Source organism: Chamaea fasciata, unplaced genomic scaffold (assembly GCF_029207755.1).
Source record: "Chamaea fasciata isolate MVZ Bird 193981 ecotype frontalis unplaced genomic scaffold, bChaFas1.0.hap1 SCAF_5, whole genome shotgun sequence".
In the NCBI taxonomy this organism is placed as follows: Eukaryota; Metazoa; Chordata; class Aves; order Passeriformes; family Sylviidae; genus Chamaea; species Chamaea fasciata.
In genome coordinates, this window is record NW_027094090.1 from 18208117 (window position 1) to 18219625 (window position 11509).

General features: G+C 42.8%; 1 protein-coding gene across 5 annotated transcripts in view; it reads right to left on the minus strand.

The window, feature by feature from the left end:
* BRD1 (bromodomain containing 1) overlaps positions 1-11509 on the minus strand; it is a 68211-nt gene that overhangs the window by 56123 nt on the left and 579 nt on the right. For 3 of the 5 annotated variants that reach the window (XM_066182945.1, XM_066182943.1, XM_066182942.1), the window contains exons 2-3: positions 9773-9897; positions 7551-7715 (exon numbers count right to left, since the gene is read on the minus strand). The gene's annotated coding sequence lies outside the window, so the exon portion shown is untranslated. Of the gene's footprint in view, positions 1-1534; positions 1844-7550; positions 7716-9772; positions 11506-11509 lie in introns of those variants that run through there. The other 2 variants (XM_066182944.1, XM_066182946.1) reach the window with 2 other exon arrangements.

Consider the following 11509-nt stretch of genomic DNA (forward strand, 5'->3'; position numbering starts at 1 on the left):
ACTTAGGCAAGAAGTTACAGTCTCAAACACAGAACAGATTACAATGTAATGCACACAGAATTGAAACTGGCAGTATTTAGGCTAAATTTCATGCAAATTTAGCATGAATAACTTAAATGCCCCAGAGGCCAAAGCAGTGTTTTGTTTCTTCAAAATTCTTCTGTTCACAAATGTTCTATAAATACTCTGTATGAAGACCAGACTCCTGCATAGCAGATTCAGGAGCTACAACTGGTTTGCTTTTCCTAGGCAATTATCAGATAGCATTGCTCTCTACCCCACTCCTTTCCCAGTATCCTGAAGATCAATAAGAATGAGGACCAAGACCTAAATTTCAAGAGTAAACTAAGACAAGTTTCCATTCAATGCTCACAAAGATATTGCACTAACTGCACACAAAATTATTTCAATGCACTCCTGTTAGCACTGTCCTGCCTTCAACGACTGTGGGATATGAACCAGGAAAGTTATCCACAGCTCTCATCTCCTAGAATTGCTTTAGCTACTTGGGAAGAAAATCACCAGCAGACGTTTCTCCTCACCATAACAGTACACGGAGACAGCTGTTTCTGTGAAATACACAGTATGGGGGGGGGGGGGGGGGGGAAAGCGCAAGCTATTTATCAAGGTGCAAGATAGCTAAAACCAACACGAAAAATACAGTACCATATACTTCTAAATTATAATCTTTGTCCTAGTTACCTTCCTCCTCTTCAAATAAATTGGCCTTGGCCCCTGGATTCCCTGCTCAATGGACTAGGGAATTCCATTCTCAATGCCACTTTCATGTAGACCATTTAAAAAAGACACAGGAATGCTCTTTAGTCCTAGACAATGAGGGACGGTAAGCAAACAGTGCTTATACGCACACGGGGCGGACACCACCCGCCGCTTCAGCCGCGCAGCAGGAGCGGTTCCCTGGGGGGCACGGCCCAGAGTGGGGCTCATGGAGCCCAGCGAACGTGCGCGGGCACGGCCAAGACACGCGGGACCACCAGAGCCGTCCTCCGCCAAGGCCGGATCCCACACGCCGCCTCGTCCCACAGCCATCCCGGAATCCTGCCTCCCGCGCGCGGCTGCCCACGCCCCCGGGCCCGCCCTCGCCGGTGCCGCGCCAACACTTCCTGCCCACGCCCAGGGAGCCTCCAACGCGCTCCCTCCCCTCCCGCCGATGGTTCCTGCCCGCCGCGGCGCTCCCCCCTCCCGGCCCCCGGCAGGATGGTTCCTGCCCGGGCCCATCATCTCCAGCCCTTCCCAACAGTCACTCCCTCCCCGCCGCGAAAATACTCGGCCCACAAATATGGCGGCTGACAAAACAGCTCCAGCGGCGCCCTCCCTCCCTCCCCCAGACCGCCGCGCTCGCCTCGCCTCCCCGCCCGCCCGCCGCTGCCCCCCCCGCCCGCAGGCTGCCGTGCCCAGTCCGCCCTGCTCTTTCCCCCACGCCGCTCTCCCGTCCCGCTGCCGCGGGACCCGCCGGCTCCCGGCCCCGCAGCCCCCGCCCGCCGGCCCCCGCCGCCCACCCGGCCGTACTCACGCTGTGGGAGCCGCCGAGGAGCGGCTGACAGACCTCCCGCTCCGCCGCTGTGGCCGACGCTCGGCCGGGTTAATGGCGGAGGCCCCGCCGGTGCTGCCGCCTGGCCCCGCGTCCGGCAGCCGCGGGCGGGCGAGCGGGCGCTACGACGGCCGCGCTGCCCGCGGCGGTCACCCGGCGCTGGGTGCGGGGCTGCTGCTGCCGCCGGGCGCGGCGCATTCGTGAGGCGCGGTGCGCGTCGCCGTCCGGCTGCGGGCTCGGCGCTCGGCTCCCGGGGCTGAGCGGCTCCCCTCCCCCCGCGGCACAAACAATGCGGCTTCACCACAGCGCTGCGCCGACGGGGGGGAGGAGGAGAGGCGGGCGGGGAGGGAGGGAGCGAGCGAGGGAAGGGACGTGAGGGCGCCAGGCACCGCCCAGCCCCGGCGCTGCCGCCGCCGCGGGGCGGGGCCTGCTCGCCGCCGCTCCTCGCGCCCGGGGCCGGCACCGGCCGCGATCGGGGCGGGAACGCGCTGGCCCCGCGCCTGCCGCGCTCCCGCCCGGACCCGGGCCTAACCCGCCGCGTGTCCCTGGTAGAACATTCGAACGGCCCAGCGCGGGGGCCGGGGAACGGACGGAGGCGGGACGCGCGGCTCGTTACAAAATCGATGCTCAAAAGTTGAAGCGAGTGGTATTTATTATCTCTTGCGGGGGGAAGTCCAAGCTTAAGATTCCTTACGTAGAAAATGTGCTTGAAAGTCGGCGCTTTCGTGGTCTCTGGGTCAAGCTGCCGCTTGTTGATTAACTGATAATAGCCTTACATTTTGACAGAGAAAAAGAAGGTTATTTCTGGCTTCCCCTGCGAAGGACACCCTTTGTTAGGTATTATTTTTAGACAGCCATTGCAGCCATATTCGAGAACTGGAGGATTTTACTGTAATACATTTCTGCAAGGCAGCTGCAGCCACATCCTTAAAAAACAACGTTTAGATGGCCCAGCCTAACACAAACACTTGCCTGTGCCGATCATCCAGAACAAGTTCTGAATATAGTAAAAAGCAAGTGATTGAGAGTACGTGTGATTCTCTTAACCCATCAGTATTTAGCATCCACTCAGCTAAACTGCTGCAAAAAAACTTAACAATTCATTTTAATGTTTTCTCTAGCAGTCAGATGTTTCCTTGCCTCAAAAACTAGTTGGTTCTACAATAAAAATATGACTAGTGAATCAGAAATAGATACACCTGTTAATTAACCTGTAGAAAGTTAACTAAGGTCCAGAGAGTTTAAGCAACTAGGCTACGGACATCTTGTAGAACAGGAAAAGCACTTTCCAAACTATTTTTTCCTCATGAGGGACCATTTAGCACACTGATCTCTGAACAAAACACAAGCTATCGAAGCAGCTAACACTTGCGGAGTCTGCTCAGTGTACTTAATAGATCCTTAGGCTCAGACAGACAAAACACTTCAATTTCCAATATAAGGAAGTTTGTATGAACTATGGAGGCCATGTGGTCATTTGGGTACTTGCCTGTGAGGAAGTACTCTCCAGTAAAATTGTTTTAGTTATCCTGCCATCAGTCTCAGAAGTCTTACAACATGCTGATATAAGTTAGTGTTGCATTGGAAATCAACCTGTGATACAAAGGTATTAAAGAGGGAGCATCATAGCATATCATGTACATCAGTGTGCAGAGTATAAAAATGAATAGAAATAATGTCAAAAACCTAATAATATTATGATAAGGAAATATGTTGGTTTATCTTTTAAGGGATAATTCATATGTGTATCTGCTGTGCAGCTCTACAAATACTTTTTTAAGTGGAGACAAGTTTTCCTCAGAAATGTTGATGGTGTCCACATTCTGATGTGTCTAACACACAGCAAGTCTGGCTATTCTTCAGTTTCTTTTTTCTGCCAGGTAGACTACAGCATTCCACAGTCCCTAAGACATCCTTTTGATAATGTGGTATTCCTTATTGGTATTTGCACCATTTGACCACTTTTCTGTAATTTAAACTCATGCTTCTAGGTTCTCCCAATTAGTCTCAGTAAGAAGGCGGAATGTGGAGTTTTCGCTCTGGACCATCCAGGCTAGGACACAGAACTCATGTCATTCCTTCATATGGCATTTCAGAGCAACAGCACGAAGACCAGGATATGCTCAACAAAAAGCTCTTGGTAAATGAGTAATTGGAGTCTTAGACTTCAAAATAATTTCTCATTGAGCTTATGACAGGCTACCAGAGCAGGATGCTCAATATTTCAAAATAGAACAGTATGTAGTACTGTCTGGGGCATCTGACCAGTCCTCAGCACATGTCCCTATAACCTCAAAGATCTGTTACCTTTGTCTTTTTCATCCCACAAGTGAAACATGGTTACTCAAAAGAATACAATTCTACTAGCATACAGTTCAATTTCAAGCCAAAAATAAGAAGCCCTCTGATCCATAGTTTGATGGCAATAGACCCCTCGCTACCTTTTTTCACATCAGTGCAACATGTGCAAGGGGCTTCAGTTCCAATCCTTCAGAATCCTCACACCCCTACCTGGCAGCATCAAAATGTTAACCAAGCTGCCAATGCTGACTCACTCTGCATGGAAAACTTCACAGAAGGAGGATCTTCTGCCTACCAGCTTTCACCTCCACTAGCTGTCAAATTCTCAACAGAATCACCGCAAGAAAGGTCAGGTAAAGAAACACAATCGCTATTTATCTGCCTCAGCATCCTTCTCTATTTTCTGGTAGAACCAAACTTCATCAGACACATTACAATGTTTCTAAAGTGTATCACCTTTGTTTTACAGATTAATAAAAGTCAACCCAAGACTCACTGCAGCACTAAATACTGGCAGGGGTACTGGCCTACTTTGGATGCAACTTTGTATCCCTTTCCTGGCCTGGACAGTTGGCTGGTGAAGGGACAGTTAAGAATCTGAACTCACTCCACACCTTCCTTAGAACCTGCATTTCCAGAAAGTTTTGGACTGCCATAACATACACGTGTGGGTCTCCTTCCCACCATGATGATAAATCTGCTTAACCTTTCATGAGATACTTCTGTATGATGCCTCAAGGTAATGTATCACCAGTAGTTTTCAAGTTTGGATTCTCCATTATAGAACTTGCACCTTCACACTCATCTAGGAGATACAACATTACCACAGTCCTCTCATCCTACATGGGAATGCTTTTAGATGTCAGGTTACTTCATCAGTCATCTTATGTGGCACTTGGTAGAATACTTGTGTGAATGACTTTGCAAGTTCACAAAAGAAAGGCTGTCCCCAAACCTCACATAAGCCAGAACAGCATTCACTGTGGAAAAGATGCTGCAACCTTATCAATAGACATATTACAGCAGTGTGCTGACAAAATTTCAGCGGTTTATTTTCAGTCTGTGGGGTGGTGGTGCAGAATCACTCTGCATCTTCTGGGTGATCTTTGCAAATATTTGTATTTACAGAAAAATAACACATCATTGATCGATCTCCTATTTGCCATTGATACCTTGTCAGAAAGACTGGTATGTCATACTAGACTGAGTCAGATATATGGTCCCAAGTCCTAGATGGCCATCCCAGAATGAAGATCAAATTTTTTGGCTTCAAATATATAAGAGAAGTGTTGGTCCAAGTGTTTACTCCTACTTGTGTACTGAATATATTCCTTTTTCTCTAGTTAGGAAGAATTGTCTGGATTTTCCTTCTCACTCTTCTGATCTGGAAGTTTTAGCTGTATTATGAACAAAGGGGGAATAAAAACTTAATATGATTGGTGTACATAATGTTCACCAACTGCTATGGAATCAAGTATTTTTTGGTTCTTATAGCCTCAGTAACTCCTACTTCCTGCATGTACCACCTTTCTCATTCTCACAGCCAAAGTGGTTCTTCGTTTATAAATTGGTAGGACCCTTTAGTCTAAACCTTCACAACAGTTCATGTCTACATCAAAACAAAAGTTTAAAAACAGACTAAGAGCTGTGTCAGTGCCTTTTATGGTACTGATGAAGGTCCAGAGATCTTTTATCATCAGAGGTCCACCAGAAGTCATGCTTGATCAGAGTGCTTGCTAAGAAATACCTCTGTGAGCTGCATCTGCTAAGCAGTCCCATGGAATGTTATCTATAGATAAGCTTGAAGATCATTTGACAGAGAGGTCTTCAAGTAGTAAAGCTGCTATGCAAAGGCCCTTACCCCATTTCCATTTAACCATTTGTTGGAACTACTGCTTGGGGTCACCTACTGCAAGAAGAGGTTTGTATCCTGTCACTCACTGACAGAGAGATACACCAAACACTTCGCTGAGACACACAATTGACAGGGAAACCTACTGCCTGCTTTACTTATCCACTATCTTGAATCCTTTAACATCATGTACCTTTAGGATCTTGCAGTTTTAAGATGGTCTCTACAATAGGTGTAGAGACATAACTCATAACTGTTGCATGGTGGAAGGTGAGGATTGAGCTCACTCCTCTGGACACTGCAAAGATGCAAAACCAAACTTCACGATTAGGATATACATGAAAAAATATGTAAACTATGCTTCAATAATATAAAACAAAAAACCACACCCAAATTATAACATGCTGCAGCACAAGCACAGAGCTTGCCCGTGTACTGCCCTGTAGGTCAAACAGCAAAACTACAATCTACTATTTTAAAGACCATTTTATCAAGAACAAACCCTTGGAACAGAGTTATTGGCACTCTCATGTATAATGATATTGCTGAATCCAAAAGAGTAGACAGAGCCATAATCAAGAGAATAATATTCCCCTTTTCTTCCGCCATTGTCTCTTTGATATTAATTAGTCAATTCCTAGTGTTTACAGTTCGGCACCTTTATTATGTTCTGTATAGTAACTCCCCCATAAAGGTCTTTGTCAGAAGCTATTCCTGCCACAGCATAACTGCCATCAGAACAACCCCTTCATAAACAAGTCACCAATTATCTGTTTAGCTTCCAGGAGTGCCTCCCTGCAAGAAAATGATCACCAGCACAAGAAAGAAGCAGTAACGTAAATCTAGGATTTGGGAATGCCCCTTCAGCATCCCCAGTTATTAGCCATCACTAGTTTAGCTTACAAAAGCAGCTGCATGTTCAGAACTGGAGTGTCTGTCAATTCATGCAGCATTACTAACTGAGCCAAGTTATTGGCAAAGACAGAATGTCAGTGGTAATGGGTAGGAATCAAAAAACAAAACAGTAATTGCTATGCAAAAAGTTCTAAAAATACCATACTTGCACAGCAAAGAAGTACAAAACAGCATGGTTAAACAATCTACATTGGATTTTGACCTCTTTTTTTGCAAAACACACTGAGGAAGCCTCAGTAGCAGACATAAGACAGAATTTATGGAAAATTAATTTAAAAAAAAAAGGGACATATTTGAACTGAATAGTTTTGCCAAATGCAGCCATAGCAAAGGGAACCAAAGTATACTCCATACTTATATCTGACTCACAATGATTTTTGACAAATACAATTTCTTTTAGTTTCTGTGGTTGTTCTCCTGATCAGGTTCGGATTCCAAAAGATATCAGAGTTTCTGATAAATGAAGTAACTTCTTAAGATAGCATTACCCATGTAAACAATATTATGCAAATACATTGTTATCATCTCCCTTTCCTACTTCCTGATCATTTCCTCTGCACTGGAAAGGATTCTCTACACAGCATTCATCCAAGCAAAGACAAGTTGCTCACTGCCTTCATAAAGTTTAGTTATACATAAAGTTTATTTTATTTATTGAAACCCATAAAGTGACTTCCCTATTCTCAATTCCTCTGGTGTCAGTTTAAAAACTTGCAAATATAATATGAGATGAGGTATAAGCTCTGAGGGAAGTTCTTTTCCTAGTTAGCCCACACACAAATACACGTCCCTAAGAAACAATCTCCAATGTTAACAATGAGTTAATACTCCAGCCTTAGCATAATTAGGTTAAAATTCAATTAGCAATGAGACCCAAATCCAGTCTTAATTACTTTAGTATCTCTTCCTCATTCATTCTAGAGGACAAACCTGGTCTGCAGATGAATAAGATGGTTTGCAATGAAGGAAGTTCGACTGTTAGAATCCCTAGTCATTTGTCACAGAAGAAATCCAAAAACAGATGGGCTCACTCAGAATTAAAATCTTGCCTCCTTGTTTATATGGGGAAGGACTACAAGAAAGTGACATCAAAATCTGGGAAGGAAAAATAAAGTGAAAAATGTCAGAAGTAAGACACAATACATAACATCCACAAAAAAAGCCTGACCCACCAAGAGCAACTGACATGGCCTGTAGTTTCTTCCTCTGTTCAGAGAAACTCAAATCATGTGTGTCATTTAACAAGTAGTAATGAGCCTTACACAACTTTGTCCCAGACTTGCTACTGCCTCAGCCAAGGCCTGATGCCATCTAATAAAGAGAACTTCCAAACTCATGTATGTATAAATCAGTTCTGATACTGATGACTTCATAATGTAGACAAAATCTCCATAGGTCATATAAAAATGCTTGAATAGGAACTTCAAGCTGACCACTCCTGAAAGACGTACTCCAGCACCATGCTTACTCCATATAAAGCGCAAGGATGAGTAAATCCTGTCAACATGCTACTGTATGCTCAACTCCAAGTCAAAAATCAGTGACATACACCTCTGATGTGCTACAAAGTGAGGATGATAGAGATGAAAAAGTAGTGTTTGTAATAAAAGAGGTAATTAATATAAATGCACAAGGGCACCATGGTTTTGGCAGTGAATGCTTGCTCCTAACTCCTGTGTGATTGCTCAACTCTTATTTCCCGAGCACCCACCTTGACACCTTGGATCTGATGAGCAGAGCCAAGTACCCACTGAAATAAATGGGTATGTATGCTATATATAAGTACTTTCCTATGTTACAGGTTCTAAGAAATCATACCCCTGTGATAGATACTAAATAGATACTAAATTGGACATCCAAATTCAGTACTTTTCACCTCTATTTTAAGGTTTTATCATTAAATTGACATTGCCTAGATAGGTTCCTGGAAGAGGCTGGAGTCTATACAAGGAGGAAAGGAGATAATTTTATTGTGTACTACCTCAGTGCATACAAAAAATCTGTAATTCTTTGTGCTTTATTTAAGAAATGTTATCTCTTAATGTAGTTTTAGTCTTCATATGGAAAATGTATCACTGATGCAGAAGTTACTAGAGGTGAAGCCAAAGGTTTGAGTGAAAATAAGCTTACAAGAGCAGGTTTGGAGATAAGTATTAACTGCTGAATTCTGCTAAAACAAGGTAACGGCATCAATACTACTAATTACACTGTAATTATCAACGTTTAGTGTTTCCAAATGTATACAAATGCGAAAAGACAGAACCACATCAATTTATCACTGCAGTATCAATATTATGTTTACTAACAAGAGAGAAAAAGAAGGACGGAAGCAATAAAACTAGATCAAGATGAACAGCCAGTGACTGGAGAGACCCTGGGACCACAAAACACAAAACTCTGTCTGCAATACTAAACATCTACATTTGGCTAATAATATAATATTGAAATAAGTGTATTTAAGGCATATTTTAAGTTCTGTCACAGTAGGATGGGATATAAGAATTTAATTTAGCTTCCAACTAGTCTTAGGCTCTTGCTATAGCCTCCCTGAGAGCCTTCCAAGGTCAAGGTCCACCCCAGTACTGAGAAAGACAGAGAGATGGTTACTCACTGCTAAATAAGTGATGTTTCTTACTTCACTGAACCTGTAATGCCTATTTTCCAGAGAACCCGAACAATTCACTTGGAAGCATGGTCTCCCAGCTTTCCACTACTCTACAAAACATAATGGGGAGGCAAATACTTGCACTTTGCTCCAGGGACTGGAGTGAGAAATTGCTTTTTTATATTCATTTAATATCATATCACTTTTAATTCATGTCAAGTTCAGTTAACCATGCAAATAAGGATGTTTATTCACAATATCTGAAACAGATAACAAGATTATAAATGCATAAACAGAGGAAAGATCAAAGAAAAAAACTACTCTTCTGAAGTTAAATAATGGAAGTTTTGGGTTCTTCCTGTCAGGATGCCTTGCAGATTTTCCTAATTGTCTGTCTTCCTAAATAACTATATTCTTTCACATACTTACACCTCAGACTGCAACCTTTATGGAAAATCTTTATCTTTAGACTACCACCACACTAGTGCTGCTACGTTCACCACAAGCTGGCAGTCTGGAGCCTTCTCTGGGAATTGCAGTTACTTACTCTTTCTTTTGCCAGTCACCAGATCACCAGCTCTGGACTTTATTCATCACATTACTTGGTTGTTTGTGAAAAGATGTTATGGATCCAGCTTTGCTCAGATTTTTAAGACCCCATTTCTTGAGTTTCTGGTGTATTTTTGTAAAACAACAAGAAAAGAAAAATTCCAGTTATTTCAATCAATCTGTGATATACACCTGTAGATTATATACAAAATTGCTGACTGGTTCTCAAGCCACCTAAAAGACAATTTTTAAAAATAATTAACTTCCATTAATCTGAAATTTCCTAACTCTCAAGGAAATCTTCAGGATGTATGAAAAAATGAAGAGGTACAGAGAGGTGATTACAGAAAGAGCAACATGCAGCGCAAAAGTGCAAAACTAATTTCCAGTCTTTTTAAATTTAGTGTAAAATTTTCAACTACGAATTGTGATACTCTCTAAAATCACCGCTGTTAAAAAAGGCATTTAACAAAGCCACATACGCCAATATTTAATCTTTCCATATTGTAATAAGCATAACTATGTCATTCCAACTGTTGCAATTTTACAGCTCTCTCAAAGACATTTTAGGAGGTGACATATTTGGATACTAATAATAACAGTTATTGCTATCATCACTGCTGTAACTTTCTGTCAGCAGACTGGTGATAGAGACTTTTAACTAAGCTCTCACACCTCTATTACTGTGTCTAGTTGGCAGAACTGGCCAAGATCAAACTTCAACTGCACTTTGTAACAGTGGAAACCAAGTAAGACCAAGTAACTTCAACTCAAATCACTTTGGCCTCAGTCACCGATAGTAAATAATACATATACTATATATATAATATTGTCTGCATACACATATATATACACACACTGATACAGTTGAACTGTACCAATAAAAAGAAACTGTAAATTAAAAAGTACTAAGAAACAAAGGACTGCCTGCACACAGCGTAAAAACTATTTTGTTGGGAGTTTGAGTAATGTATGACTTAAAAACAAACAAACAAACAACCGACAGGAGATTTCCAAAGGAAGAATTAACCACAGCAGATCATTTACAGTATGTTGACTGGCAGAATCCACTTAGAAAATCACACCAGTATTTAAGTACAAACATACACCTAATACGGCAGAATGTTGAAGAACTACACTATTTCAAATTAAATAGCTATCAGCTGATCACTTCATATGCTGCCACATACCCAACCAAAAGACTCTTTACTAAATCTGTTCAAATTACAAAGAAAAAAAGAAGGAAATTAACTGATGAAAATAACTCAGTTAAAAAAGCAAGAACTTGCTTAAGCACTGTCTCTCGAAACACGGTCTTAATCTAAACTTTAACACTGTTTCCAAAACAGTACTATTTAGAGTACTCTTAAAGTTTTTCCAAGCTTTCACTCCCAAAGGCAAGCAGCGAGTTATGACTACCAACAATTAAGGCAAAGACAGTGAAATCTACAACTGCTACTGGGAATTTGACAACAAATGTCGCAATCACAGCAGATTATATATCACTCTTCACTCCGGAAAATGACATACACCAATAGGGCCCAACAAACCACCTTTCTTCATCCTTACCCCGCCTGAAAAGCCTGGATCACTCGGCCCATTGATAACCTTAACTAAATTTCTCAGTTGGAGAAGGTATTCACCAACCTACAACCGAACACCGGAACTGGAGGAGCTTTATCCACAACACGACCTTAAGCATATAGCTGGCCGCTGCTTCCCTGAACCGGCCCAG